This window comes from Henckelia pumila, chromosome 4 (assembly GCF_033568475.1).
Source record: "Henckelia pumila isolate YLH828 chromosome 4, ASM3356847v2, whole genome shotgun sequence".
Classification (NCBI taxonomy): Eukaryota; Viridiplantae; Streptophyta; class Magnoliopsida; order Lamiales; family Gesneriaceae; genus Henckelia; species Henckelia pumila.
Window position 1 is genome coordinate 187,408,483 of NC_133123.1, and position 26,052 is coordinate 187,434,534.

General features: G+C 46.1%; 25 non-coding genes and 6 pseudogenes across 25 annotated transcripts; all 31 read right to left on the bottom strand.

Annotated features, from left to right (window-relative positions):
• Positions 1 to 347: 347 nt before the first annotated feature.
• Positions 348 to 466, bottom strand: LOC140868883 (5S ribosomal RNA). The gene has a single exon (XR_012146282.1). It is a non-coding gene; the product is annotated as a 5S ribosomal RNA (ribosomal RNA).
• A 401-nt stretch (positions 467 to 867) lies between these two features.
• On the bottom strand, positions 868 to 986 carry LOC140867862 (5S ribosomal RNA). Its single transcript, XR_012145302.1, has one exon. It is a non-coding gene; the product is annotated as a 5S ribosomal RNA (ribosomal RNA).
• Positions 987 to 1,717: 731 nt separating this feature from the next.
• On the bottom strand, positions 1,718 to 1,836 carry LOC140869619 (5S ribosomal RNA). The gene has a single exon (XR_012146793.1). It is a non-coding gene; the product is annotated as a 5S ribosomal RNA (ribosomal RNA).
• A 398-nt stretch (positions 1,837 to 2,234) lies between these two features.
• On the bottom strand, positions 2,235 to 2,353 carry LOC140867975 (5S ribosomal RNA). Its single transcript, XR_012145413.1, has one exon. It is a non-coding gene; the product is annotated as a 5S ribosomal RNA (ribosomal RNA).
• Positions 2,354 to 2,753: 400 nt separating this feature from the next.
• Positions 2,754 to 2,872, bottom strand: LOC140869195 (5S ribosomal RNA). Its single transcript, XR_012146582.1, has one exon. It is a non-coding gene; the product is annotated as a 5S ribosomal RNA (ribosomal RNA).
• A 401-nt stretch (positions 2,873 to 3,273) lies between these two features.
• LOC140868366 (5S ribosomal RNA) lies at positions 3,274 to 3,392 on the bottom strand. The gene has a single exon (XR_012145787.1). It is a non-coding gene; the product is annotated as a 5S ribosomal RNA (ribosomal RNA).
• A 7,957-nt stretch (positions 3,393 to 11,349) lies between these two features.
• LOC140868870 (5S ribosomal RNA) lies at positions 11,350 to 11,468 on the bottom strand. Its single transcript, XR_012146269.1, has one exon. It is a non-coding gene; the product is annotated as a 5S ribosomal RNA (ribosomal RNA).
• Positions 11,469 to 11,869: 401 nt separating this feature from the next.
• Positions 11,870 to 11,988, bottom strand: LOC140869133 (5S ribosomal RNA). The gene has a single exon (XR_012146523.1). It is a non-coding gene; the product is annotated as a 5S ribosomal RNA (ribosomal RNA).
• Positions 11,989 to 12,386: 398 nt separating this feature from the next.
• On the bottom strand, positions 12,387 to 12,505 carry LOC140869751 (5S ribosomal RNA; annotated as a pseudogene).
• Positions 12,506 to 12,905: 400 nt separating this feature from the next.
• Positions 12,906 to 13,024, bottom strand: LOC140868244 (5S ribosomal RNA). The gene has a single exon (XR_012145671.1). It is a non-coding gene; the product is annotated as a 5S ribosomal RNA (ribosomal RNA).
• Positions 13,025 to 13,422: 398 nt separating this feature from the next.
• On the bottom strand, positions 13,423 to 13,541 carry LOC140869660 (5S ribosomal RNA; annotated as a pseudogene).
• Positions 13,542 to 13,940: 399 nt separating this feature from the next.
• On the bottom strand, positions 13,941 to 14,059 carry LOC140869656 (5S ribosomal RNA; annotated as a pseudogene).
• A 400-nt stretch (positions 14,060 to 14,459) lies between these two features.
• On the bottom strand, positions 14,460 to 14,578 carry LOC140868245 (5S ribosomal RNA). The gene has a single exon (XR_012145672.1). It is a non-coding gene; the product is annotated as a 5S ribosomal RNA (ribosomal RNA).
• A 400-nt stretch (positions 14,579 to 14,978) lies between these two features.
• LOC140868802 (5S ribosomal RNA) lies at positions 14,979 to 15,097 on the bottom strand. Its single transcript, XR_012146203.1, has one exon. It is a non-coding gene; the product is annotated as a 5S ribosomal RNA (ribosomal RNA).
• Positions 15,098 to 15,497: 400 nt separating this feature from the next.
• LOC140869052 (5S ribosomal RNA) lies at positions 15,498 to 15,616 on the bottom strand. Its single transcript, XR_012146445.1, has one exon. It is a non-coding gene; the product is annotated as a 5S ribosomal RNA (ribosomal RNA).
• Positions 15,617 to 16,017: 401 nt separating this feature from the next.
• LOC140868847 (5S ribosomal RNA) lies at positions 16,018 to 16,136 on the bottom strand. The gene has a single exon (XR_012146247.1). It is a non-coding gene; the product is annotated as a 5S ribosomal RNA (ribosomal RNA).
• A 397-nt stretch (positions 16,137 to 16,533) lies between these two features.
• On the bottom strand, positions 16,534 to 16,652 carry LOC140869572 (5S ribosomal RNA; annotated as a pseudogene).
• A 398-nt stretch (positions 16,653 to 17,050) lies between these two features.
• LOC140869515 (5S ribosomal RNA) lies at positions 17,051 to 17,168 on the bottom strand (annotated as a pseudogene).
• Positions 17,169 to 17,791: 623 nt separating this feature from the next.
• Positions 17,792 to 17,910, bottom strand: LOC140869524 (5S ribosomal RNA; annotated as a pseudogene).
• Positions 17,911 to 18,310: 400 nt separating this feature from the next.
• LOC140868716 (5S ribosomal RNA) lies at positions 18,311 to 18,428 on the bottom strand. The gene has a single exon (XR_012146120.1). It is a non-coding gene; the product is annotated as a 5S ribosomal RNA (ribosomal RNA).
• A 401-nt stretch (positions 18,429 to 18,829) lies between these two features.
• Positions 18,830 to 18,948, bottom strand: LOC140868416 (5S ribosomal RNA). The gene has a single exon (XR_012145835.1). It is a non-coding gene; the product is annotated as a 5S ribosomal RNA (ribosomal RNA).
• Positions 18,949 to 21,187: 2,239 nt separating this feature from the next.
• On the bottom strand, positions 21,188 to 21,306 carry LOC140870067 (5S ribosomal RNA). The gene has a single exon (XR_012147049.1). It is a non-coding gene; the product is annotated as a 5S ribosomal RNA (ribosomal RNA).
• Positions 21,307 to 21,705: 399 nt separating this feature from the next.
• Positions 21,706 to 21,823, bottom strand: LOC140869364 (5S ribosomal RNA). The gene has a single exon (XR_012146745.1). It is a non-coding gene; the product is annotated as a 5S ribosomal RNA (ribosomal RNA).
• Positions 21,824 to 22,224: 401 nt separating this feature from the next.
• On the bottom strand, positions 22,225 to 22,343 carry LOC140868543 (5S ribosomal RNA). The gene has a single exon (XR_012145956.1). It is a non-coding gene; the product is annotated as a 5S ribosomal RNA (ribosomal RNA).
• Positions 22,344 to 22,743: 400 nt separating this feature from the next.
• On the bottom strand, positions 22,744 to 22,862 carry LOC140868326 (5S ribosomal RNA). The gene has a single exon (XR_012145749.1). It is a non-coding gene; the product is annotated as a 5S ribosomal RNA (ribosomal RNA).
• Positions 22,863 to 23,263: 401 nt separating this feature from the next.
• On the bottom strand, positions 23,264 to 23,382 carry LOC140870461 (5S ribosomal RNA). Its single transcript, XR_012147421.1, has one exon. It is a non-coding gene; the product is annotated as a 5S ribosomal RNA (ribosomal RNA).
• Positions 23,383 to 23,810: 428 nt separating this feature from the next.
• On the bottom strand, positions 23,811 to 23,929 carry LOC140868674 (5S ribosomal RNA). Its single transcript, XR_012146080.1, has one exon. It is a non-coding gene; the product is annotated as a 5S ribosomal RNA (ribosomal RNA).
• Positions 23,930 to 24,329: 400 nt separating this feature from the next.
• Positions 24,330 to 24,448, bottom strand: LOC140870489 (5S ribosomal RNA). The gene has a single exon (XR_012147448.1). It is a non-coding gene; the product is annotated as a 5S ribosomal RNA (ribosomal RNA).
• Positions 24,449 to 24,849: 401 nt separating this feature from the next.
• On the bottom strand, positions 24,850 to 24,968 carry LOC140868573 (5S ribosomal RNA). Its single transcript, XR_012145984.1, has one exon. It is a non-coding gene; the product is annotated as a 5S ribosomal RNA (ribosomal RNA).
• Positions 24,969 to 25,368: 400 nt separating this feature from the next.
• LOC140867937 (5S ribosomal RNA) lies at positions 25,369 to 25,487 on the bottom strand. The gene has a single exon (XR_012145376.1). It is a non-coding gene; the product is annotated as a 5S ribosomal RNA (ribosomal RNA).
• A 399-nt stretch (positions 25,488 to 25,886) lies between these two features.
• Positions 25,887 to 26,005, bottom strand: LOC140868818 (5S ribosomal RNA). The gene has a single exon (XR_012146219.1). It is a non-coding gene; the product is annotated as a 5S ribosomal RNA (ribosomal RNA).
• Positions 26,006 to 26,052: the final 47 nt, after the last annotated feature.

The following is a 26,052-nucleotide window of genomic DNA, read 5'->3' on the forward strand; positions in this document are numbered from 1 at the left end:
AGGCGCTGCACTTTCAAACAGACATAACTTTCGATCGGCTGAGAATTACGGGAGCTTCAGCCTGCTCACGCGAAACTCCTCTCTATACCTACAGCGCGCATCTCGGTTTAAGAGACGGAGACACTCAAATTCCAACCCGAAGATGGTCTTTCGGGGCATATTTCCCGTAGGGCGTGTTGGGACCCACCAAAGCAGCCCGCGTCACCCAGATCGCACGTTTACGTCGTGTGATTCAGTGTATTGCATCTTTTCTATCCGCGGATTGGACTGAAAGAGTCGGAAATAAGACGGAGAGAAATCGGAAGAACGAGATGTACGAGTAAGAAAAAAAGAAACTAATAAAAAAAGGGGTGTAACACGAGGACATCCCAGGGGGTCACCCATCCTAGTACTGCTCTTGCCCAAGCACGCATAACTTCGGAGTTCTGATGGGATCTGGTGCATTAGTGCTGGTATGATCGCACCCAACAATGAATGAATTCTTTATTTTTTTGTCTCTCGAATTGCGGATCGGAGGAACAGGAGCTGCAGTTTCAAACGGACATAACTTTCGATCGGCTGAGAGTTACTGGAGCTTCAGCCTGCTCACGCGAAGCTCCACTCGATACCTATAGTATGTATCTCGGTTAAAGAGTTGGAGATGCTCAAATTCAAAAATGTAGATGGTCTTTTGGGGCATTTTTCCCGTATGTCGCGCTGGGACCCACCAAAGCGACCCGCGTCACCCAAATCGCACGTTCACATCGTATGATTCAGTCTATTTCATCTTTTCTATCCGCGGATTGGACTGAAAAAGTCGGAAATAGGACGGCGAGGAATCGAAAGAACTAGAAGTACAAGTAAGAAAAAAAGAAATTAATGAAAAAAGGGGTGCAACACGAGGACTTCCTAGGGGGTCATCCATCCTAGTACTGCTCTCGCCCAAGCACGCTTAACTTCTGAGTTCTGATGGGATCCGGTGCATTGGTGCTGGTATGATCGCACCCAACAGTGAATGAATTCTTTATTGTTTTGTCTTTCGAATTGCGGATCGGAGGAACAGGAGCTGCAGTTTCAAACAAACATAACTTTCGATCGGCTAAGAGTTACGGGAGCTTCAGCCTGCTCGCGCGAAACTCCTCTCGATACCTACAGCAAGTATCTCGGTCTAAGAGACGGAGACGCTCAAATTACAACCCGGAGATGGTCTTTCGGGGCGTTTTTCCCGTAGGGCGTGCTGGGACCCACCGAAGCGGCCTGCATCACCCTGATCGCACGTTCACGTCGTGTGATTAAGTCTAATTGCATCTTTTCTATCCGCGGATTGGACTGAAAGAGTCAGAAATAGAACGGCGAGGAATCGGAAAAACAAGAAGTACGAGTAAGAAAAAATGAAATTAAACAAAAAGGGGTGCAACACGAGGATCGGCTGAGAGTTACTGGAGCTTTAGCCTACTCACGCAAAGCTCCACTCGATAACTATAGTGCGTATCTCGGTTAAAGAGACAGAGACGCTAAAATTCCAAAATGGAGATTGTCTTTCGGGGCATTTTTGCCGTAAGTCGCGCTGGGATCCACCGAAGCAGCCCGCGTCACCCGGATCGCACGTTCACATCGTATGATTCAGTCTATTCCTTCTTTTCTATCCGCGGATTGGACTAAAAGAGTCGGAAATAGGACGGCGAGGAATCGAAAGAACAAGAAGTACGAGTAATAAAAAAAGAAATTAATGAAAAATGGGGTGCAACACGAGGACTTCCCAGGGGGTCACCCATTCTAGTACTGCTCTCGCCCAAGCACGCTTCACTTCGGAGTTCTGATGGGATCCGTTGCATTAGTGCTGGTATGATCGCACCCAACAGTGAATGAATTATTTATTGTTTTGTCTCTCGAATTGCGGATCGGAGGAACAGGATCTGCAGTTTCAAACGGACAACTTTCGCTCGGCTAAGAATTACAGGTGCTTCAGCCTGCTCACGCGAAGCTCCTCTCGATACCTACAGCAAGTATCTCGGTCTAAGAGACGGAGACACTCAAATTACAACCCGGAGATGGTCCTTCGGGGTGTTTTTCCTGTACGATGCGCTGGGACCCACCGAAGTGCCCCGCGTCACCTAGATCGCACGTTCACGTCATGTGATTAAGTCTATTGCATCTTTTCTATCCGCATATTGGACTGAAAGAGTGGGAAATAGGACGGCGAGAAATCGGAAGAACAAGAGGTACGAGTAAGAAAAAAAGAAATTAATGAAAAAGGGGTGCAACACGAGGACTTCTCAGGAGGTCACCCATCCTAGTACTACTCTCGCCCAAGCACGCTTAACTTAGGAGTTCTGATGGTATCCGGTGCATTGGTACTGGTATGATCGCACCCAACAGTGAAAGAATTCTTTATTGTTTTGTTTCTCGAATTGCGGATCAGAGGAACAGGAGCTGCAGTTTCAAACAGACATAACTTTCGATCTGCTGAGAGTTACGGGAGCTTCATCTTGCTAACGCGAAGCTCTTCTCGATACCTACAGTGTGTATCTCGGTCTAAGAGATAGAGAAGCTCAAATTCAAACCCGGAGATTGTCTTTGGAGGCATTTTTCCCGTAGGGCGCGCTGGGACCCATCGAAGTGGCCCGGGTCACCCAGATCGCACGTTCACATCCTGTGATTAAGTATATTGCATCTTTTCTATCCGCGGATTGGACTGAAAGAGTCGGAAATAAGACGGAGAGGAATCGAAAGAACAAGATGTACGAGTAAGAAAAAAAGAAACTAATAAAAAAGGGGTGCAACACGAGGACTTCCCAGGGGGTCACCCATGCTAGTACTGCTCTTGCCCAAGCACGCATAACTTCATAGTTCTGATGGGATCCGGTGCATTAGTGCTAGTATGATCACACCCAACAATGAATGAATTCTTTATTTTTTTGTCTCTCGAATTGCAGATCGGAGGAACAGGAGCTGCAGTTTCAAACGGACATAACTTTCGATCGGCTGAGAGTTACTGGAGCTTCAGCCTGCTCACGCGAAGCTCAACTCGATACCTATAGTGCGTATCCCGGTTAAAGAGATGGAGACGTTCAAATTCCAAAATGGAGATGGTCTTTCGGGGCATTTTTCCCGTATGTCGCGTTGGGACCCACCGAAGCGGCCCGCGTCACCCAGATCGCACATTCACATCGTATGATTCAGTCTATTGCATCTTTTCTATCTGCGGATTGTACTGAAAGAGTCGGAAATAGGACCGCAAGGAATCGAAAGAACTAGAAGTACGAGTAAGAAAAAAAGAAATTAATGAAAAAAGGGGTGCAACACGAGGACTTCACAGGGGGTCACCCATCCTAGTACTGCTCTCGCCCAAGCATGCTTAACTTCGGAGTTCTGATTGGATCCAGTGCATTAGTGCTGGTATGATAGCACCCAAAAGTGAATGAATTCTTTATTGTTTTATCTCTCGAACTACGGATCGGAGGAACAGGAGCTGCAGTTTCAAACAGACATAACTTTCAATCGGCTAAGAGTTACTGGAGCTTCAGCCTGCTCACGCGAAACTCCTCTCGATACCTACAGCAAGTATCTCGGTCTAAGAGACGGAGACGCTCAAATTACAACCTGGAGATGGTCTTTTGGGGCATTTTTCCCGTAGGGCACGCTGGGACCCACCGAAGCGGCCCACATCACCTAGATTGCATGTTCATGTTGCTGGTATGATCGCATCCAATAGTGAATGAATTCTTTATTGTTTTGTCTCTCGAAATTTGGATCGGAGGAACAGGAGCTGCAGTTTCAAACGGACAATATTTTGGATCTGCTAGGAGTTACGGGAGTTTCAGCCTACTCACAAGAAGCTCTTCTCGATACCTACAGCGCGTATCTCGGTCTAAGAGACGGAGAAGCTCAAATTCAAACCCGGAGATGGTCTTTGGGGGAATTTTTCCCATAGGGAGCGCTGGGACCCACCGAAGTGGCCCGCGTCACCCAGATCGAACGTTCATGTCGTGTGATTCAGTCTATTGCATCTTTTACATCCGCGAATTGGACTGAAAGAGTCAGAAATAGGACGGAGAGGAATCGGAAGAACAAGATGTATGTAGTAGCCCGTAACCAAAATCAGTAATTAAGGAATTAATCATAATTACTTGGATAGAGTTCGAAAGCTTCGAAGGTGAGTTCGGAAGCTCCGAACAGGATCGGAAGCTCCAATGGTATTACGTCAGGCATGACGTGTGGTTAGATCGGAAGCTCCGATCAGGATCGGAAGCTCCGATCACCCCTATCCGAAGTCAACAAGTGATATTTTGACACGTGGCAGATCAGGATCTTCGGAAGCTCCGATGGCAGGATCGGACGTTCCGATCGAGGTTCGGACGTTCCGATCGAGGATCAGAAGCTCCGATCGTTGTCTATAAATAGAAGGCCGAGAATTCATTTACAAATTGCCAATTCCGGATTTCCTCTCTACTCTAGTCGTATTCGAGTTGTTCTAGCCTTCCTAGGCTTGACCCGGGAGTCGTCGAGGCGTTCGATAGTCGTAGCAAAGTTGTGCCCAAGTTCTGGAGGCATCGACATCAAAGGGCTAACGACGGACGAAGGTATAGCTTTTGCTTCCTATAAATATTTAGGAGTATGCAATAGCTTAGTTAAGACTTTTAGAGCACTTTAATAATAGTAATATCATTTGGCAGTGTAGAGCAGACTATAGGCGTGGACCTAGAGTTGGTAGAGCTTGCACTGATTTGAGGTACGAAAGTACTGTTCGAGATATCCTGACTGAGTATGCATGTATTATGTGACTGCATGGTTTATATGTCATTGATTTATGCTGCATTCATTTGCATACTGAGCTATCTCCTTCGAGATGTCTGTTAGTATGGTTTTTCCCTATCCTGTTAGTGGTTGGACTTCCATCGATTTGGGTCCGGCATGTCCACTTGTATTATGGTATGGGAGCCACCTCCTGAAGCAACGGTACAGCGTGCTACATACCAGGGCCCGGTTTGTCTCTGTTATCTGATCTTTGACCTCGAGTTTATAGGGAGTTCACTTTGCATGCATGTATACTCATACTCTCGTACTGAGCGTTTTATGCTCACGTCTCGTACTCTGTGTTTCTGGACACCCTTTTCCATGGGGCAGGTTTGCGATTGGACGAGGCGGGTGGATCCAAGAGGGGCTAGTCAGTGGTTGACCAGCTGGAGCTTCGTCTAGGTTTTATTTCTGTTGTTTTGAGGTTGATACAGCTATTCGATTTGGTTTTATATTATTTGGATGAATTACAGATTCCTTTACTTGGGATTGTATCATATTTATGGTTTCTGCAGTTTTATTCTGATATCTGATTAATTAATTTAATTGCATGCCTAAGTTCTGTTAGTAGGTGATCCGGGTAAGGGTCACTACATTTATGGTATCAGAGCATGCAAAAGTATTCTTGGGATTTAGTCTCATCATGAGGTAATTTTGTAGATGGCAGATCGTGATGACCAGAGTTCTCATGGCAGTATTGGTGGGCGTTGGGGTGATGCCGACCGAGAGCGTCGTCGAGAACGGCATCATAGTCATCATGACGACGAGCGTTTCACTGTGCGTCGATTCTTAGCTATGGGTCCTAAGACCTTAGTTGGAGGTGAGTCTCCGGAGGATGCGGAGAACTGGTTAGACCGCATGGAGATGACTTTTCAGACTTTCCAATGCACCGAGGAGCAGAAGATGGAGACCCTGGGTTATCTTCTGGACGGACGTGCACGCAGGTGGTGGAGGTTTACTTCTGCACCTTCTGTTGCGGCGAGAGGAGTGACCACCTGGGCCGAGTTCCGCACAGCTTTTCAGAAGCTGTATTTTCCTCCTGCACTCCGTCAGTCGAAGGCAGGCGAGCTACTGAGTCTGTGATAGGGAGCCATGTCTATCGATGAGTATCAGCAGAAGTTCTTTGATCTGCTATCCTATTGCCCCGAGATTGCTGACAGCTCTGGGATGAAGTATAATCTGTTCCTTCAAGGCCTTAACCCTGAGATCCATGACCGTGTGGCGGTTGGCGACAACATGTCCTACGAGGGTTTGGTGAGCCATTGTCACCAGGCGGAGGACAGCATTCGGCAGAACAGGTCTTTCCCTCAGTCGAGGCCTGCTAGTTCTTTGGGTCCCCGTGCCCAAACTTTTAAGAAGTATGGATCTACTTCTTATTCCTCTGGCTCTGCTGGTGTTGTCCGTTACGGTAAGAAAGACAAGTGTGATCACTGTGGGAAGAACCATCCATCCGACAAGTGCCGCAGAGCTTCTGGAGCTTGTTTCCGTTGTGGAGAGACTGGTCATATCCGGAGGGATTGTCCACTGTCTGGGGGAGGCGGTTCTGGTTCTGGTTCAGGATCTGGTTCTTAGGCCACCATTCAGCAGAGGTCACAGGGACAGCCTGCTGGGAGTTCTCATTTGAGGCCACGAGCTTCTGGCCAGGTGTTTGCCTTGAGGCATGATCAGGCTGTGGAGGAGAATGAGAAAGTAATCGCAGGTACATTTCTGCTTTATGGTATACCTGCTCTTGTACATATTGACACTGGTGCATCTCATTCCTTCATTTTTGCACGTTTTGTTAAGAGGCATAAGTTACCATGCATTGCACTAGACGTAGTGATGTCTGTTTCTACTCCGACGGGTCAATCTGCTTTGGCTAAGCGTCTAGTGATGGGTTGCCCTTTAGAGTTTGAAGGGAACATTCTGTTAGCGAATCTCATGGTCCTGGCGATGGACGACTTTGATTGCATTCTGGGAATAGATATGTTGACTACCTATCGAGCTTCAGTGGACTGCTATCAGAGATTAGAACGCTTTCATCCAGAGGGGAGTGAGAGCTGGTTTTTCTATGGTGAGGGAGCGCGACCCCCGATGCCTTTGGTATCAGCTTTGAGAGCCTGTCGAGCTATAGAGTCTGGCGGGGAAGGCTACCTTATCTATGCAGTTGATTTGTCCGCTGAGAGTATTGGGATAGAGAGCATTCCTGTTGTGGATGAATTTCCAGATGTATTTCCTGATGAGATTCCGGGTTTTCCTCCTGCTAGGGTAGTCGAGTTTGGCATAGAGTTTATTCCAGGTACTTCACCTATTTCTCGAGCACCGTATCGTCTGGCTCCGTCAAAGATGCGCGAGTTGAAAAATCAGCTACAGGATATTTTGGACAAGGGGTACATTCGTTCTAGTGTATCTCCTTGGGGAGCTCCTGTTCTCTTTGTAAAGAAGAAGGATGGGTCGATGCGGCTGTGCATTGATTATCGGCAGCTGAATCGAGTCACTGTGAAGAACAAGTATCCGTTGCCTCGTATTGATGACTTATTTGATCAGCTGCAGGGCACTTCAGTTTACTCCAAGATCGACTTGAGATCTGGGTATCATCAGTTGAGAGTCCGTGATCAGGACGTAGCCAAGACTGTATTCCGTACTCGCTATGGGCATTACGAGTTTCTAGTGATGCCATTTGGTTTGACTAATGCGCCGGCTATATTCATGGATCTGATGAACCATGTCTTCAGGGAGTATTTGGACAATTTTGTCGTGGTCTTCATTGACGACATCTTGGTGTATTCGCGTAATACGGAAGAGCATGTTTCTCACTTGCGGTTGGTACTGCAGACTCTTCTAGATGAGCAGTTGTACTCCAAGCTGAGCAAGTGTGAGTTCTGGATGGACCAAGTGGTCTTTCTTGGCCATATCATATCCAGCGAAGGAATTTCTGTAGACCCAAGCAAGATTGAAGCGGTACTTAATTGGTTGCGTCCGACGACAGTTGCTGAGATCCGTAGTTTTCTGGGTCTAGCAGGGTATTATCGTCGCTTCATTCTGAACTTCTCTCAACTAGCTCGACCTTTGACCCAGCTTACCCGCAAGGGTATGGATTTCGAGTGGTCATCCGAGTGTGAGGAGAATTTCTGTGAGCTTCGACGGCGGTTGACTTCTGTGCCGGTGTTGGCATTACCGTCAGGATCTGGAGGGTATATGGTATACACTGATGCTTCTCTTCAGGGGTTAGGTTGTGTTCTGACTCAGAATGGGCATGTGATCGCATACGCTTCTAGACAGCTGAAGCTTCACGAGGACAACTATCCAGCCCATGATTTGGAATTGGCAGCCATTGTGTTCGCTTTGAAGATCTGGCGTCATTATCTGTATGGCGAGAAATTTGAGATCTTCACCGACCATAAGAGTCTCAAGTATTTGTTCACTCAGGCAGAGTTGAACATGAGGCAGAGACATTGGATGGACTTGCTTAAGGACTATGATTGCGAGATTAAGTACCATCCGGGAGCTGCTAATCTCACCGTTGATGCTTTGAGTCGCAAGGTGCGACTATCCGCACTTCAGACTTGTTCGATGTCTAGTGCGATCAGTGACTGTTGTACTTCAGGTTATACCTTCAAGCATAAGAAAGGTATGCAGAGTATCCAGATGTTTGCGATATTATCTGAGCCAGCTTTGTATTCGCGGATCCGAGATGCTCAGATGTCTGATTCGAAGACCCAGAGTTTAGCTCGTCTAGCTAACGAGGGTAGCTCGTCTGGATTTCATTATCAGTCAGATGGCTTTCTGTGTTTGTCTGGTAGGCTTGTGATTCCGCAGGATGAAGAGTTGCGAGAGGAGATTTTGTCTCAGGCACATCGCACTAAGTTGAGTATTCATCCTGGGAGCAACAAGATGTACAAGGATCTACGTACTCGTTTCTGGTGGAAGGGAATGAAACGCAGTGTTTATCAGTTTGTTTCGAGATGTTTGGTGTGTCAACAGGTCAAGGCAGAGCACCGACGACCTGAAGGATTTCTTCATAGTCTGCCTATTCCTAAATGGAAATGAGAGTTTATCACAATGGACTTTGTTATCCATTTGCCGTTATCCCCGAGGAACTGTGATGCTATCTGGGTTGTGGTGGACCGACTCACCAAGTCAGCACATTTCATTGCCTATAGCCGGGAGTACAATGTGGATCGTATGGCACGGTTGTACATTCAAGAGATCGTTCGACTTCATGGAGTGCTTGTGAGCATTGTCAGAGATCGGGACCCCAGGTTTACTTCTAGATTCTGGGGGAGTGTTCAGCGTGCGATGGGTACTACTCTTAGTTTGAGTACTGCCTATCATCCGGAGACTGATGGTCAGTTAGAGCGCACTATCCGTACTTTGGAGGATATTCTTAGAGCGTGCGTCTTGGATTTTGGTTCAGCCTGGCAGGATCATTTGCCATTGATCGAGTTCGCGTACAACAACAGCTATCATACTAGTATTGGGATGGCACCTTTTGAGGCGTTGTACGGGCGAAGTTGTCGTACTCCACTCTTTTGGGAAGAAGTGGGGGAGAGACAGGCTGAGGGACCGGAGTTTATCCAGCATGCGATAGACATTGTTGATCAGATCAAGAAACGGATTAAGACTGCACAGGATCGTCAAGCCAGCTATGCTAATATCAAGCGTAGGCCTTTGCAGTTCGATGTCGGGGAGAAAGTGTTTCTGAGAGTGTCACCTTTCCGCAATATTCTCAGATTTGTCCTTAAGGGCAAGTTATCTCCCAGATTTATCGGTCCATTTGAGATCTTGGAGAGCATTGACGATTTGGCTTATCGACTAGCTTTGCCACCGCATCTTTCCAGTATTCACGACGTGTTCCATGTATCTCTGTTGCGACGGTATGTGGTGGATGAATCTCATATTCTGCAGCGGTCTGAGGTTCAGGTGAACAACGATTTGACCTATGTTGAGAAACCTATTCGTATCCTGGATTATAAGGATAAGGTTTTGTGGAACAAAGTCATTCCTTTGGTTTTAGTTCAGTGGCAGTGCCGAGGCACTGAGGAAGCTACTTGGGAGCTTGAGGACAGGATGCGTGAAGACCATCCTGAGTTGTTTTGATTTCATTCTATAGTTGTATTCAGTTGCAAACTCTGTAAATGTTTGATTTGAATAAAGAATGTTTCTGATTTCTGTATTACATTCAGTACTTAAGATCTGATTTCGAGGACGAAATATCTTAAGTGGGGGAGAATGTAGTAGCCCGTAACCAAAATCAGTAATTAAGGAATTAATCATAATTACTTGGATAGAGTTCGGAAGCTCCAAAGGTGAGTTCGGAAGCTCCGAACAGGATTGGAAGCACCGATGCAGGATCGGAAGCTCCGATGGTATTACGTCAGGCATGATGTGTGGTTAGATCGGAAGCTCCGATCAGTATCGGAAGCTCCGATCACCCTATCCGAAGTCAACAAGTGATATTTTGACACATGGCAGATCAGGATCTTCGGAAGCTCCGATGGCAGGATCGGACGTTCCGATCGAGGTTCGGACATTCCGATCGAGGATCGGAAGCTCCGATCGTTGTCTATAAATAGAAGGCCGAGAATTCATTTTCAAATTGCCAATTCCGGATTTCCTCTCTACTCTAGTCGTATTCGAGTTGTACTAGCCTTCCTAGGCTTGACCCGGGAGTCGTCGAGGCGTTCGATAGTCATAGCAGAGTTGTGCCCTAGTTCTGGAGGCATCGACATCAAAGGGCTAACGACGGACGAAGGTATAGCTTTTGCTTCCTATAAATATTTAGGAGTATGCAATAGCTTAGTTAAAGCTTTTAGAGCACTTTAATTATAGTAGTATCATTTGGCAGTGTAGAGCAAACTATAGGCGTGGACCTAGAGTTGGTAGAGCTTGCACTGATTTGAGGTACGAAAGTACTGTTCGAGATATCCTGACTGAGTATGCATGTATTATGTGACTGCATGGTTTATATGTCATTGATTTATGCTGCATTCATTTGCATACTGAGCTACCTCCTTCGAGATGTCTGTTAGTAGGGTTTTTTCCTATCCTGTTAGTGGTTGGACTTCCATAGATTTGGGTCCGGCATGTCCACTTGTATTATGGTATGGGAGCCACCTCCTGAAGCGACGGCACAGCGTGCTACATACCAGGGCCCGGACTGTTATCTGATCCTTGACCTCGAGTTTATAGGGAGTTCACTTTGCATGCATGTATACTCATACTCTCGTACTGAGCGTTTTATGTTCACGTCTCGTACTCTGTGTTTCTGGACACCCAATTCTATGGGGCAGGTTTGCGATTGGACAAGGCGGGTGGATCCAAGAGGGGCTAGTCAGTGGTTGACCAGCTGGAGCTTTGTCTAGGTTTTATTTCTGTTGTTTTGAGGTTGATACAGCTATTCGATTTGGTTGTATATTATTTGGATGAATTACAGATTCCTTTACTTGGGATTGTATCATATTTATGGTTTTCGCAGTTTTATTCTAATATCTGATTAATTAAGTTAATTGCATGACTAAGTTCTGTTATTAGGTGATCCGGGTAAGGTTTACTACAATGTACGAGTAAGAAAAAAAGAAACTAATAAAAAAAGGGGTGCAACACGAGGACTTCCCAGGGGGTCACCCATCCTAGTACTGCTCTTGCCCAAGCACGCATAACTTCGGAGTTCTTATGGGATTCGGTGCATTAGTGTTGGTATGATCGCACCCAACAGTGAATGAATTCTTTATTTTTTTGTCTCTCGAATTGCGGATCGGAGGAACAAGAGCTGCAGTTTCAAACGGACATAACTTTCTATCGGCTGAGAGTTATTGGAGCTTCAGCCTGCTCACACGAAGCTCCACTCGATACCTATAGTGTGTATCTCAGTTAAAAAGATGGAGATGCTCAAATTCCAAAAAAGAGATGGTCTTTCGGGGCATTTTTCCCGTATGTTGCGCTGGGACCCACCGAAGCGGCCCGCGTCACCCAGATCGCACGTTCAAATCGTATGATTCAGTCTATTGCATCTTTTCTATCTGAGGATTGGACTGAAAGAGTCGGAAATAGGACGGCAAGGAATCGAAAGAACAAGAAGTACGAGTAAGAAAAAAAGAAATTAATGAAAAATAAAGTGCAACACGAGGACTTCCCAGGGGGTCACTCATCCTAGTACTGCTCTCGCCCAGGCACGCTTGAATTCGGAGTTCTAATGGGATCCGATGTATTAGTGCTGGTATGAGCGCACCCAACAGTGAATGAATTCTTTATTGTTTTGTCTCTCGAATTGCGGATCGGAGGGACAGGAGCTGCAGTTTCAAACTGACATAACTTTCGATCGGCTAAGAGTTACGGGAGCTTCATCCTGCTCACGCGAAGCTCCTCTCAATACCTACAGCAAGTATCTCGGTGTAAGAGACGGAGACGCTCAAATTACAACCCGGAGATGGTCTTTCGTGACGTTTTTCCATTAAGGCGCGCTGGGACCCGCCGAAGCGGCCCGCGTCACCCAGATCACACGTTCACGTCGTGTGATTAAGTATATTGCATTTTTTCTGTCCGCGGATTGGACTGAAAGAGTCGGAAATAGGACGGCGTGGAATCGGAAAAACAAGAAGTACTAGTAAGAAAAAAAGAAATTAATGAAAATGGGATAACACGAGGACTTCCTAGGAGGTCACCCATCCTAGTACTGCTCTCGCCCAAGCAAGCTTAACTTCATAGTTCTAATGGGATCCGGGGAATTATTGCTGTTATGATCGCACCCAACAGTGAATGAATTCTTTATTGTTTTGTCTCTCGAATTGCGGATCGGAGGAACAGGAGCTGCAGTTTCAAACGGACATAACTTTAGATCTGCTGAGAGTTGCGGGAGCTTCAGCCTGCTCACGCGAAGCTCTTCTCGATAGCTACAGCGCGTATCTTGGTCTAAGAGATGGAGAAGCTCAAATTCAAACCCGGAGATGGACTTTGGGGGCATTTTTCCTGTAGGGCGCGCTGGGACACACCGAAGTGGCCCACGTCACCCAGATCGCATGTTTACGTCGTGTGATTCAGTCTATTGCATCTTTTCTATACACGGATTGGACTGAAAGAGTCGGAAATAGGACGGAGAGGAATCGGAAGAACAAGATGTACGAGTAAGAAACAAAGAAATTAATGAAAAAAGGGTGCAACATGAGGACTTCCCAAGGGGTCACCTATTCTAGTACTGCTCTTGCCCAAGCACGCTTAACTTCGGAGTTCTGATGGGATCCGGTGCATTAGTGCTGGTATGATCGCACCCAGCAGTGAATGAATTCTTTATTATTTTGTCTCTCGAATTACGGATTGGAGGAACAGGAGCTGCAGTTTCAAACGGACATAACATTCGATCGGCTAAGAGTTACAAGTGCTTCAGCCTGCTCACGCAAAGCTCCTCTCGATACCTACAGCAAGTATCTCGGTCTAAGAGACGGAGACGCTCAAATTACAACCCGGAGATGGTCTTTCGGGGCATTTTTCCCGTAGGGCGCGCTGTGACCCACCGAAGCGGCCGACGTCGCCTAGATCGCACGTTCACGTCGTGTGATTAAGTCTATTGCATCTTTTCTGTCCGCGGATTGGACTGAAAGAGTCGGAAATAGGACGGCGAGGAATCGGAAAAACAAGAAGTACTAGTAAGAAAAAAAGAAATTAATGAAAATGGGATAACACGAGGACTTCCTAGGAGGTCACCCATCCTAGTACTGCTCTCGCCCAAGCACGCTTAACTTCATAGTTCTAATGGGATCCGGGGCATTATTGCTGGTATGATCGCACCCAACAGTGAATGAATTCTTTATTGTTTTGTCTCTCGAATTGCGGATCGGAGGAACAGGAGCTGCAGTTTCAAACGGACATAACTTTAGATCTGCTGAGAGTTGCGGGAGCTTCAGCCTGCTCACGCGAAGCTCTTCTCGATAGCTACAGCGCGTATCTTGGTCTAAGAGATGGAGAAGCTCAAATTCAAACCCGGAGATGGACTTTGGGGGCATTTTTCCCGTAGGGCGCGCTGTGACACACCGAAGTGGCCCACGTCACCCAGATCGCATGTTTACGTCGTGTGATTCAGTCTATTGCATCTTTTCTATCTGCGGATTGGACTGAAAGAGTCGGAAATAGGACGGAGAGGAATCGGAAGAACAAGATGTACGAGTAAGAAAAAAAAACTAATAAAAAAAGGAGTGCAACACGAGGACTTCCCAGGGGGTCACTCATCCTAGTACTGCTCTTGCCCAAGCACGCATAACTTCGGAGTTTTGATGGGATTCGGTGCATTAGTACTGCTATGATCACACCCAATAGTGAATGAATTCTTTATTTTTTTGTCTATCGAATTGCGGATCGGAGGAACAGGAGCTGTAGTTTCAAACGGACATAACTTTTGATCGGCTGAGAGTTACTGGAGCTTCAGCCTGCTCACGTGAAGCTCCACTTGATAACTATAGTGCGTATCTCGGTTAAAGACACAGAGACGCTCAAATTCCAAAACAGAGATGGTCTTTCGGGGCATTTTTCCCGTATGTCGCGCTGGGACCCATCGAAGCGGCCCGCGTCACCCAGATCGCACGTTCACATCGTGTGATTCAGTCTATTGCATCTTTTCTATCCGCGGATTGGACTGAAAGAGTCGGAAATAGGACGGCGAGGAATCGAAAGAACAAGAAGTACGAGTAAGAAACAAAGAAATTAATGAAAAAAGGGTGCAACATGAGGACTTCCCAAGGGGTCACCTATTCTAGTACTGCTCTTGCCCAAGCACGCTTAACTTCGGAGTTCTGATGGGATCCGGTGCATTAGTGCTGGTATGATCGCACCCAACAGTGAATGAATTCTTTATTATTTTGTCTCTCGAATTACGGATTGGAGGAACAGGAGCTGCAGTTTCAAATGGACATAACATTCGATCGGCTAAGAGTTACAGGTGCTTCAGCCTGCTCACGCGAAGCTCCTCTCGATACCTACAGCAAGTATCTCGGTCTAAAAGACGGAGACGCTCAAATTACAACCCGAAGATGGTCTTTTGGGGCGTTTTTCCCGTAGGGCGCACTGTGACCCACCGAAGCGGCCGACGTCGCCTAGATCGCACGTTCACGTCGTGTGATTAAGTCTATTGCATCTTTTCTATCCGCGGATTGGACTGAAAAAGTCGGAAATAGGAAGGCGAGGAATCGGAAAAACAAGAAGTACAAGTAAGAAAAAAAGAAATTAATGAAAAAGGGGTGCAACACAAGGATTTCCCAGGAGGTCACCTATCCTAGTACTGCTCTCGCCCACGCACACTTAACTTCGGAGTTCTTATGGGATCCGGTGCATTGGTAATGGTATGATCGCACCCAACAATTAATGAATTCTTTATTGTTTTGTCTCTCGAATTGCGGATCGGAGGAACAGGAGCTGCAATTTCAAACGGACATAACTTTCGATCTGCTGAGAGTTACGAAAGCTTCAGCTTGCTAACGCGAAGCTCTTCTCGATACCTACAGTGCGTATCTCGGTCTAAGAGATGGTGAAGCTCAAATTCAAACCCAGAGATTGTATTTGGGGGCATTATTCCCGTAGGGCGAGCTGGGACCCACCGAAATGGCCCGCATCACCTAGATCGCACGTTCACGTCCTGTGATAAAGTCTATTGCATCTTTTCTATCCGCGGATTGGACTGAAAGAGTCGGACATAAGACGGAGAGAAATCGGAAGAACAAGATGTACGAGTAAGAAAAAAAAAACTAATAAAAAAAGGGGTGCAACACAAGGACTTCCCAGGGGGTCACCCATCCTAGTACTTCTCTTTCCCAAGCACGCATAACTTCGGAGTTCTGATGGGATCCGGTGCATTAGTGCTGGTATGATCTCCACCAACAATGAATGAATTCTTTATTTTTTTGTCTCTCGAATTGCAGATCGGAGGAACAAGAGCTGCAGTTTCAAACGGACATAACTTTTGATCGGCTGAGAGTTACTGGAGCTTCAGCTTGCTCACGCGAAGCTCTTCTTGATACCTACAGCAAGTATCTCGGTCTAAGAGATGAAGACGCTCAAATTACAACCCGGAGATGGTCTTTCGGGGCGTTTTTCTCTTAGGGCGCGCTGGGACCCACCGAAGCGACCCGCGTCACCTAGATCGCACGTTCACGTCGTGTGATTAAGTCTAATTGCATCGTTTCTATCCGCGGATTGGACTAAAAGATTTAAAAATAGGACGGCGAGAAATCGGAAAAACAAGAAGTACGAGTAAGAAAAAAAGAAATTAATGAAAAAGGAGTTCAACACGAGGACTTCCCAGGGGGTCACCCATCCTAGTACTACTCTCGCCCAAGCACGCATAACTTCGGAGTTCTGATGAAATCCGGTGCATTGGTGCTGGTATGATCGCACCGAACAGTGAATGAATTTTTTATTGTTTTGTCTCTCGTATTGCGGATCGGAGGAACAGGAGCTGCAGTTTCAAACGGACATAACTTTCGATCGGCTAAGAGTTACGGGAGCTTCAGCCTGCTCACGCGAAGCTCCTCTCAATACCTACAGCAAGTATCTCGGTGTAAGAGACGGAGACGCTCAAATTACAACCCGGAGATGGTCTTTCGTGACATTTTTCCATTATGGCGCACTGGGACCCGAGAAGCAGCCCGCGTAACCCAGATCGCACGTTCACGTCGTGTGATTAAGTCTATTGCATCTTTTCTGTCCGCGGATTGGACTGAAAGAGTCGTAAATAGGACGGCGAGGAATCGGAAAAACAAGAAGTACGAGTAAGAAAAAAAGAAATTAATGAAAATGAGATAACACGAGGACTTCCCAGGAGGTCACCCATCCTAGTACTGCTCTCGCCCAAGCACGCTTAACTTCAGAATTCAAATGGGATCCGGGGCATTAGTGATGGTATGATCGCACCCAAGAGTGAATGAATTCTTTATTGTTTTGTCTCTCAAATGGCGGATCGGAGGAATAGGAGCTGCAGTTTCAAATGGACATAACTTTAGATCTGCTGAGAGTTACGGGAGCTTCAGCCTGCTCACGCGAAGCTCTTTTCGATAGCTACAGCGCGTATCTTGGTCTAAGAGAAGGAGAAGCTCAAATTCAAACCCGGAGAAGGACTTTGGGAGCATTTTTCCCGTAGGGCACGTTGGGACCCACCGAAGTGGCCCACGTCACCCAGATCGCACGTTCACGTCGTGTGATTCAGTCTATTGCATCTTTTCTATCCGCAAATTGGACTGAAAGAGTCGGAAATAGGACGGAGAGGAATCGGAAGAACAAGATGTACGAGTAAGAAAAAAAACTAATAAAAAAAGGAGTGCAACACGAGGACTTCCCAGGGGTCACTCATCCTAGTACTGCTCTTGCCCAAGCACGCATAACTTCGGAGTTTTGATGGGATCCGGTGCATTAGTGCTGCTATGATCACACCCAACAGTGAATGAATTCTTTATTTTTTTGTCTCTCGAATTGCGGATCGGAGGAACAGGATCTGTAGTTTCAAACGGACATAACTTTCGATCGACTGAAGTTACTGGAGCTTCAGCCTGCTCACGTGAAGCTCCACTCGATAACTATAGTGCGTATCTCGGTTAAACACATGGAGACGCTCAAATTCCAAAACGGAGATGGTCTTTCGGGGCATTTTTCCCGTATGTCGCGCTGGGACCCACCGAAGCGGCCCGCGTCACCCAGATCGCACGTTCACGTCGTGTGATTCAGTCTATTGCATCTTTTCTATCCGCGGATTGGACTGAAAGAGTCGGAAATAGGACAGCGAGGAATCGAAAGAACTAAAAGTACGAGTAAGAAACAAAGAAATTAATGAAAAAAGGGTGCAAAATGAGGACTTCCCAGGGGGTCACCCATTCTAGTACTGCTCTCGCCTAAGCACGCTTAACTTCGGACTTCTGATGGAGATCGCACGTTCACGTCGTGTGATTCAGTCTATTGCATCTTTTCTATCCGTGGATTGGACTGAAAGAGTAGGAAATAGGACGGAGAGGAATCGGAAGACAAGATGTACGAGTAAGAAAAAAAGAAACTAATTAAAAAAGGGGTGCAACACGAGGACTTCCCAGGGGGTCACCCATCCTAGTACTGCTCTTGCCCAAGCACGCATAACTTCGGAGTTTTGATTGGATCCGGTGCATTAGTGCTGGTATGAAATCACCCAATAGTGAATGAATTCTTTATTTTTTTGTCTCTCGAATTGCGGATCGGAGGAACAGGAGCTGCAGTTTCAAACGGACATAACTTTCGATCGGCTGAGAGTTACTGGAGCTTCAGCCTGCTCACGCGAAGCTCCACTCGATACCTATAGTGCGTATCTAGGTTAAAGAGGCAGATACGCTCAAATTCCAAAACGGAGATGGTCTTTCGGGGCATTTTTCCCGTATGTCGTGCTAGGTCCCACCGAAGTGGCCCGCGTCACCCAGATCTCACGTTCACATCGTATGATTCAGTCTATTGCATCTTTTCTATCCGCGGATTGGACTGAAAGAGTCGGAAATAGGACGGAGAGGAATCGGAAGAATTAGAAGTACGAGTAAGAAAAAAAGAAATTAATGAAAAAGGGATGCAACACGAGGACTTCCCAGGGGAACACCCATCCAAGTACTGCTCTCGCCCAAGCACCATAACTTCGGAGTTCTGATGGGATCCGGTGCATTAGTGCTGGTATGATCGCACCCAACAATGAATGAATATTTTATTATTTTGTCTCTCGAATTGCGGATCGGAGGAAAAGGAGCTGCAGTTTCAAACGGACATAACTTTCGATCTGCTGAGAGTTACGGGAGCTTCAGCTTGCTCACGCGAAGCTCTTCTCGATACCTACAACGCGTATGTCGGTCTAAGACACGGAGAAGCTCAAATTCAAACCCGGAGATTGTCTTTGGGGGCATTTTTCACTTAGGGCGTGCTGGGACCCACCGAAGTGGCCCAAGTCACCCAGATCGGTTGTTCACGTCCTGTGATTCAGTCTATTGCATCTTTTCTATCCGCGGATTGGACTGAAAGAGTCGGATATAGGACGGAGAGGAATCGGAAGAACAAGATGTACGAGTAAGAAAAAAAGAAACTAATAAAAAAAAGGGTGCACTACGAGGACTTCCCAGGGGGTCACCCAACCTAGTACTGCTCTTGCCCAAGCACGCATAACTTTGGAGTTCTGATGGGATCCGGTGCATTAGTGCTGGTATGATCGCACCCAACAGTGAATGAATTCTTTATTTTTTTGTCTTTCAAATTGCGGATCGGAGGAACAGGAGCTGCAGTTTCGAACGGACATAACTTTCGATCGGCTGAGAGTTACTGGAGCTTCAGCCTGCTCATGCGAAGCTCCACTCGATACCTATAGCGCGTATCTCGGTTAAAGAGATGGAGACGCTCAAATTCCAAAATGGAGATGTTCTTTCGGGGAATTTTTCCCGTATGTCGCACTGGGACCCACCGAAGCGGCCCGCGTCACCCAGATCGCACGTTCACATCGTATGATTAAGTTTATTGCATCTTTTCTATCCGCGGATTGGACTGCAAGAGTCGGAAATAGGACGGCGAGGATGTTGGAGAATGGTGTTCAGATCAATCAGAATTGATACCCGGTGCAGCGGAAGTTTAAAAATTTTATATGGAACGATTCCATAATGGGTATCAAAACTTTACGATTAAATTGTGTGTGTAAAAATTAAATAACAATTATAAATTTTTACATCTAATCTCGAATCGATATTATGGACACCAACAGATTTCTCTGCTCTTGTTGTATCTCCCAGGAACTGATGGACGAACTGTTCTTCAATCAGGTCCATGAACAGAGATTTAATCCCTCTGATAGATTGCACTAGAAAATCTATCAGAAGTTTCTACGAAGAGAATTAACGAATATGATCCGTTAAACCAGACTGCAAATTCAAAATTCACAGGCTGGATTTTCCCCGAGCAGAGGGGAGGGGGCGGCGGCCACACTTAAGAAAAACAGGGTTTTCGAAAATTATTTTGTGACCTCTGTTGTATAATTTCTGTACTGTAATAACTTATTTATAATGTGGGCTGCTAACAGCTTAGGGCCCATTAGTCATAAGTTCAAGCCTGACAAGCAAAGCCCGCATGTTCAGAAATTAATATAAAATTCATCGTGACTCAGATTGATAAACCAATTTTACCAATGTGCACAGAAACCATTTCTGCACCTTTTAAAGTCAAGATAAATTTTTCTGAATCCGAATTCAGTGGTTTCCAAAAATGCCCATCCCTATGTCATTTTAGGAAATCTTACTCCTCTACTCTTATATAAGAAGTCCCACTTCTTTATTCATTAAATTTAACTATCTCAACGGGGATTAAAAATCCATTACTCTGTGTGACCCTCAATGGTTCAGGGATACAGCTAGCCGTGGGCTCACAACTCCTTGTGACTCGGAACAACAATTTCCGACTTGCCCAACGAATCATGGTAAGAGCGCCTAGCAACATCGCCCCATGATTCCCTAGGTATCACTGATAGTGCCTGCAAGAACCAATAGATTTTGGTTAGCGTACAGTACGGTCCCTTCATCCATATATCCCGATCGAATCAACAACCATTGGTAAATCGAGAGTCGTTCGAGATTCGATAACTATGCAATACATCTTGAAGATCAAATAGTGACATCGCATGTGCTACTAAGAAACCATTTCTTAAAACACATCATGTACTCTGGCCAGAGATTCGTCACACTAATATCTCCTCAGATCGCATAAGATATCCACACTCGCAAGTATGTGGTGAATCCTTGATAACAAAGCATCGACTCCTATATGTATTGTAACTGTACCCAATCCCGACACCTGATGACCCCAATAAAGTCGGTAAACGAGTCAAAGCACAGTACTAGCATATAGAGTCTCAATGATGTTTCAAGTAGTAAGGACTAATGGTGTACAACCAAAACCGCGGACTTTATCCACTCGATAAGTGATAACCACTTGGAAAGTCCGGATAGGGTAGTTCGATCATTCATCATATGAATATCCATTTGCATGCTTCGAACATCTCTATGTTCCCTACCAATGAAACGTGGTACTCTGCATCGCAAACGCTAGTCTCAAACTCGAGCGATCCTTATCCTTATTATCAGACGGCTCAATCGACTAGGAACTGTTTAGAATATACAGTGACTATAAGATGTCTTTCATGATAGTCATCCCCATGTACTACCACATCTTACATACACTATAGTATATTCAAGGTCTTTATCAAAACAACAATAGTATATCACAATATAACAATATGAAGAAAGATAAAGTCATTGCCATTAATAAAAGTGTAAATTATATTAAACAAAAAATTGTTTATACAAAGAGTCATCAAAGCCCTTAGCCACAAGTTGGCTCACCGGGCACCAACTCTTTCAGAGGAATCGAAAGAACAAGAAGTACGAGTAAGAAAAACAAGAAATTAATGAAAAAAAAGGTGCAACACGAAAACTTCCCAGGGGGTCACCCATCCTAGTACTGCTCTCGCCCAAGCACGCTTAGCTTCGGAGTTCTGATGGAATCCGGTGCATTAGTGCTGGTATGATCGCACCCAATAGTGAATGAATTTTTATTGTTTTTTCTCTCGAATTGCGGATCGGAGGAACAGGAGCTCCAGTTTCAAACGGACATAACTTTTGATCGGCTAAGAGTTATGGGAGCTTCAGCCTGTTCACACGAAGCTCCTCTCGATACCTACAGCAAGTATCTCGGTCTAAGAGACGGAGACGCTCAAATTACAACCCGGAGATGGTCTTTCGGAGCGTTTTTCCCGTAGGGCGCACTGGGACCCACTGAAGCGGCCTGCGTCACCCAGATCGCACGTTCACATCGTGTGATTAAGTCTATTGCATCTTTTCTATCCGTGGATTGGACTGAAAGAGTCGGAAATATGACGGAGAGGAATTGGAAAAACAAGAAAGACGAGTAAGAAAAAAAGAAATTAATGAAAAAGGAGTGCAACACGAGGACTTCCCAGGGCTCACCCATCCTAGTACTGCTCTCACCCAAGCACGCTTAACTTCGGAGTTCTGATGGGATCCTTTGCATTAGTACTGGTATGATCACACCCAACAATGAATGAATTCTTTATTTTTTTGTCTCTCGAATTGCGGATCGGAGGAACAGGAGCTGCAGTTTCAAACGGACATAACTTTCGATCTGCTGAGAGTTACGAGAGCTTCAGCCTGCTCACGCGAAGCTCTTCTCGATACCTACAGCGCGTATCTCGGTCTAAGAGACGGAGAAGCTCAAATTCAAACCCGGAGATGGTCTTTGGGGGCGTTTTTCCCGTACGGCGCGTTGGGACCCACCGAATTGGCCCGCGTCACCCAGATCGCACGTTCACGTCGTGTGATTCAGTCTATTGCATATTTTCTATCCGTGGATTGGACTGAAAGAGTCGGAAATAGGATGGAGAGGAATCGGAAGAACAAGATGTACGAGTAAGAAAAAAAGAAACTAATTAAAAATGGGGTGCAACACGAGGAATTCCCAGGGGGTCACCCATCCTAGTACTGCCCTTGCCCAACCATGCATAACTTCGGAGTTCTGATGGGATCCGGTGCATTAGTGCTGGTATGATCGCACCCAATAGTGAATGAATTCTTTATTTTTTTGTCTCTCGAATTGCGGATCGGAGGAACAGGAGCTGCAGTTTCAAACGGACATAACTTTCGATCGGCTGAGAGTTACTAGAGCTTCAGCCTTCTCACGCAAAGCTCCACTCGATACCTATAGTGCATATCTAGGTTAAAGATACGGAGACGCTCAAATTCCAAAACGGAGAAGGTCTTTCGGGGCAATTTTCCCGTATGTCGCGCTGGGACCCATCGAAGCGGCCCGCGTCACCCAAATCGCACGTTCACATCGTATGATTCAGTCTATTGCATCTTTTCTATCCTCAGATTGGACTGAAAGAGTCGGAAATAGGACGGAGAGGAATCGGAAGAATTTGAAGTACTAGTAAGAAAAAAAGAAATTAATGAAAAAGGGGTGCAACACGAGGACTTCCCAGGGGGTCACCCATCCTAGTACTGCTCTCGCCCAAGCACGCTAACATTCGGAGTTCTGATGGGATCCGGTGCATTAGTGCTGGTTTGATCGCACCCAACAATGAATGAATATTTTATTGTCTTGTCTCTCGAATTGGGGATCGGAGGAAAAGGAGCTGCAGTTTCAAACGGAAATAACTTTCGATCTGCTGAGAGTTACGGGAGCTTCAGCTTGCTCACGCGAAGCTCTTCTCGATGCCTACAACGCGTATGTCGGTTTAAGAGACCGAGAAGCTCAAATTCAAACCCGAAGATTGTATTTGGGGGCATTTTTCCCGTAGGGCATGCTGGGACCCACCGAAGTGGCCCGAGTCACAAAGATCGGACGTTCACGGCCTGTGATTCAGTCTATTGCATCTTTTCTATCCACGGATTGGACTGAAAGAGTTGGAAATAGGACGGAGAGGAATCGGAAGAACAAGATGTATGAGTAAGAAAAAAAGAAACTAATAAAAAAAAGGGTGCGACACGAGGACTTCCCAGGGGGTCACCCATCCTAGTACTGCTCTTGCCCAAGCACGCATAACTTTGGAGTTCTGATGGGATCCGGTGCATTAGTGCTGGTATGATCGCACCCAACAGTGAATGAATTCTTTATTTTTTTGTCTCTCAAAATGCGGATCGGAGGAACAGGAGCTGCAGTTTCAAACGGACATAACTTTCCATCGGCTGAGAGTTACTGGAGCTTCAGCCTGCTCACGCGAAGCTCCACTCGATACCTATAGTGCGTATCTAGGTTAAAGCGACGGAGACGCTCAAATTCCAAAACGGAGATGGTCTTTTGGGGCATTTTTCCCGTATGTCGCGATGGGACCCACCAAAGCGGCCTGGCGCACTGGGACCCACTTAAGCGGCCTGCGTCACCCAGATCGCACGTTCACGTCGTGTGATTAAGTCTATTGCATCTTTTCTATCCGTGTATTGGACTGAAAGAGTCGGTAATAGGACAGAGAGTAATCGGAAAAACAAGAAGTACGAGTAAGAAAAAAAGAAATTAATGAAAAAGGGGTGCAACACGAGGACTTCCCAGGGGGTCACCCATTCTAGTACTGCTCTCGCCCAAGAACGCTTAACTTCAGAGTTTTGATGGGATCCGGTGCATTAGTGCTGGTATGATCGTACCCAACAGTGAATGAATTCTTTATTTTTTTGTCTCTCGAATTGCGGATCGGAGGAACAGGAGCTGCAGTTTCAAACGGACATAACTTTCGATCGGCTAAGAGTTACGGGAGCTTCAGCCTGTTCACACGAAGCTCCTCTTGATACCTACAGCAAGTATCTCGGTCTAAGAGACGGAGAAGCTCAAATTACAACCCGGATATGGTCTTTCGAGGCGTTTTTCCCGTAGGGCGCGCTGGGACCCACTAAAGCGGCCTGCGTCACCCAGATCGCACGTTCACGTCGTGTGATTATGTCTATTGCATCTTTTCTATCCGCGTATTGGACTGAAAGAGTCGGTAATAGGACGGCGAGGAATCGGAAAAATAAGAAGTACGAGTAAGAAAAAAAGAAATTAATGAAAAAGGGGTGCAACACGAGAACTTCCCAGGGGGTCACCCATCCTAGTACTGCTCTCGCCCTAGCACGCTTAACTTCAAAGTTCTGATGGGATCCGGTGCAATAGTACTAGTATGATCGCACCCAACAGTGAATGAATTCTTTATTTTTTTGTCTCTCGAATTGCGAATCGGAGGAACAGGAGCTGCAGTTTCAAACGGACATAACTTTCGATCTGCTGAGAGTTACGGGAGCTTCAACCTGCTCACGCGAAGCTCTTCTCAATACCTACAGCGCGTATCTCGGTCTAAGAGACGGAGAAGCTCAAATTCAAACCCGAAGATGGTCTTTGGGGGCATTTTCCCAATAGGACGCGCTGGGACCCACCGAAGTGGCACGCGTCACCCAGATCGCACGTTCACGTCATGTGATTCAGTCTATTGTATCTTTTCTATCCATAGATTGGACTGAAAGAGTCGGAAATAAGACGGAGAGGAATCGGAAGAACAAGATGTACTAGTAAGAAAAAAAGAAACTAATTAAAAAAGGGGTGCAACACGAGGACTTCTCAAGGGGTCACCCATCCTAGTACTGTTGTTGCCCAAGCACGCATAACTTCGGAGTTCTGATGGGATCCGGTGCATTAGTGCTGGTATGATCGCACCCAATAGTGAATGAATTCTTTATTTTTTTGTCTCTAGAATTGCAGATCGGAGGAACAGGAGCTGCAGTTTCAAACGGACATAACTTTCGATCGGCTGAGAGTTACTGGAACTTCATCCTGCTCAAGCGAAGCTCCACTCGATACCTATAGTGCGTATCTAGGTTAAAGAGATGGAGACACTCAAATTAAAAAATGAAGATGGTCTTTTGGGGCATTTTTCCCGTATGTCATGCTGGGACCCACCGAAGCGGCCCACGTCACCCAGATCGCAAGTTCACATCGTATGATTCAGTCTATTGCATCTTTTCTATCCGCGGATTGGACTGAAAGAGTCGGAAATAGGACGGAGAGGAATCGGAAGAATTAGAAGTACGAGTAAGAAAAAAAGAAATTAATGAAAAAGGGGTGCAACACGAGGACTTCCCAGGGGGTCACCCATCCTAGTACTGCTCTCGCCCAAGCATGCTTAACTTCGAAATTCTGATGGGATCCAGTGCATTAGTGCTGGTATGATCGCACCCAATAGTGAATGAATTTTTATTGTTTTGTCTCTCGAATTGCGGATCGGAGGATCCGGAGCTGCAGTTTCAAACGGACATAACTTTCGATCGGCTCAGAGTTACGGTAGCTTCAGCCTGTTCACACGAATCTCCTCTCGATACCTACAGCAAGTATCTCGTTCTAAGAGACGGAGACGCTCAAATTACAACCCGGAGATGGTCTTTCGGGGCATTTTTCCCGTATGGCACGCTGGGACCCACTGAAGCGTCCTGCGTCACCCAGATTGCACGTTCACGTCGTGTGATTAAGTCTATTGCATCTTTTCTATCCGTGGATTTGATTGAAAGAGTCGGAAATAGGACGGCGAGGAATCGGAAGAACAAGAAGTACGAGTAAGAAAAAAAGAAATTAATGAAAAAGGGGTGTGACACGAGGACTTCCCAAGGGGTCACCCATCCTAGTACTGCTCTCGCCCAAGCACGCTTAACTTCAGAGTTCTGATGGGATCCGGTGCATTAGTGCTGGTATGATCGCACCCAATAGTGAATGAATTTTTATTGTTTTGTCTCTCGAATTGCTAATCGG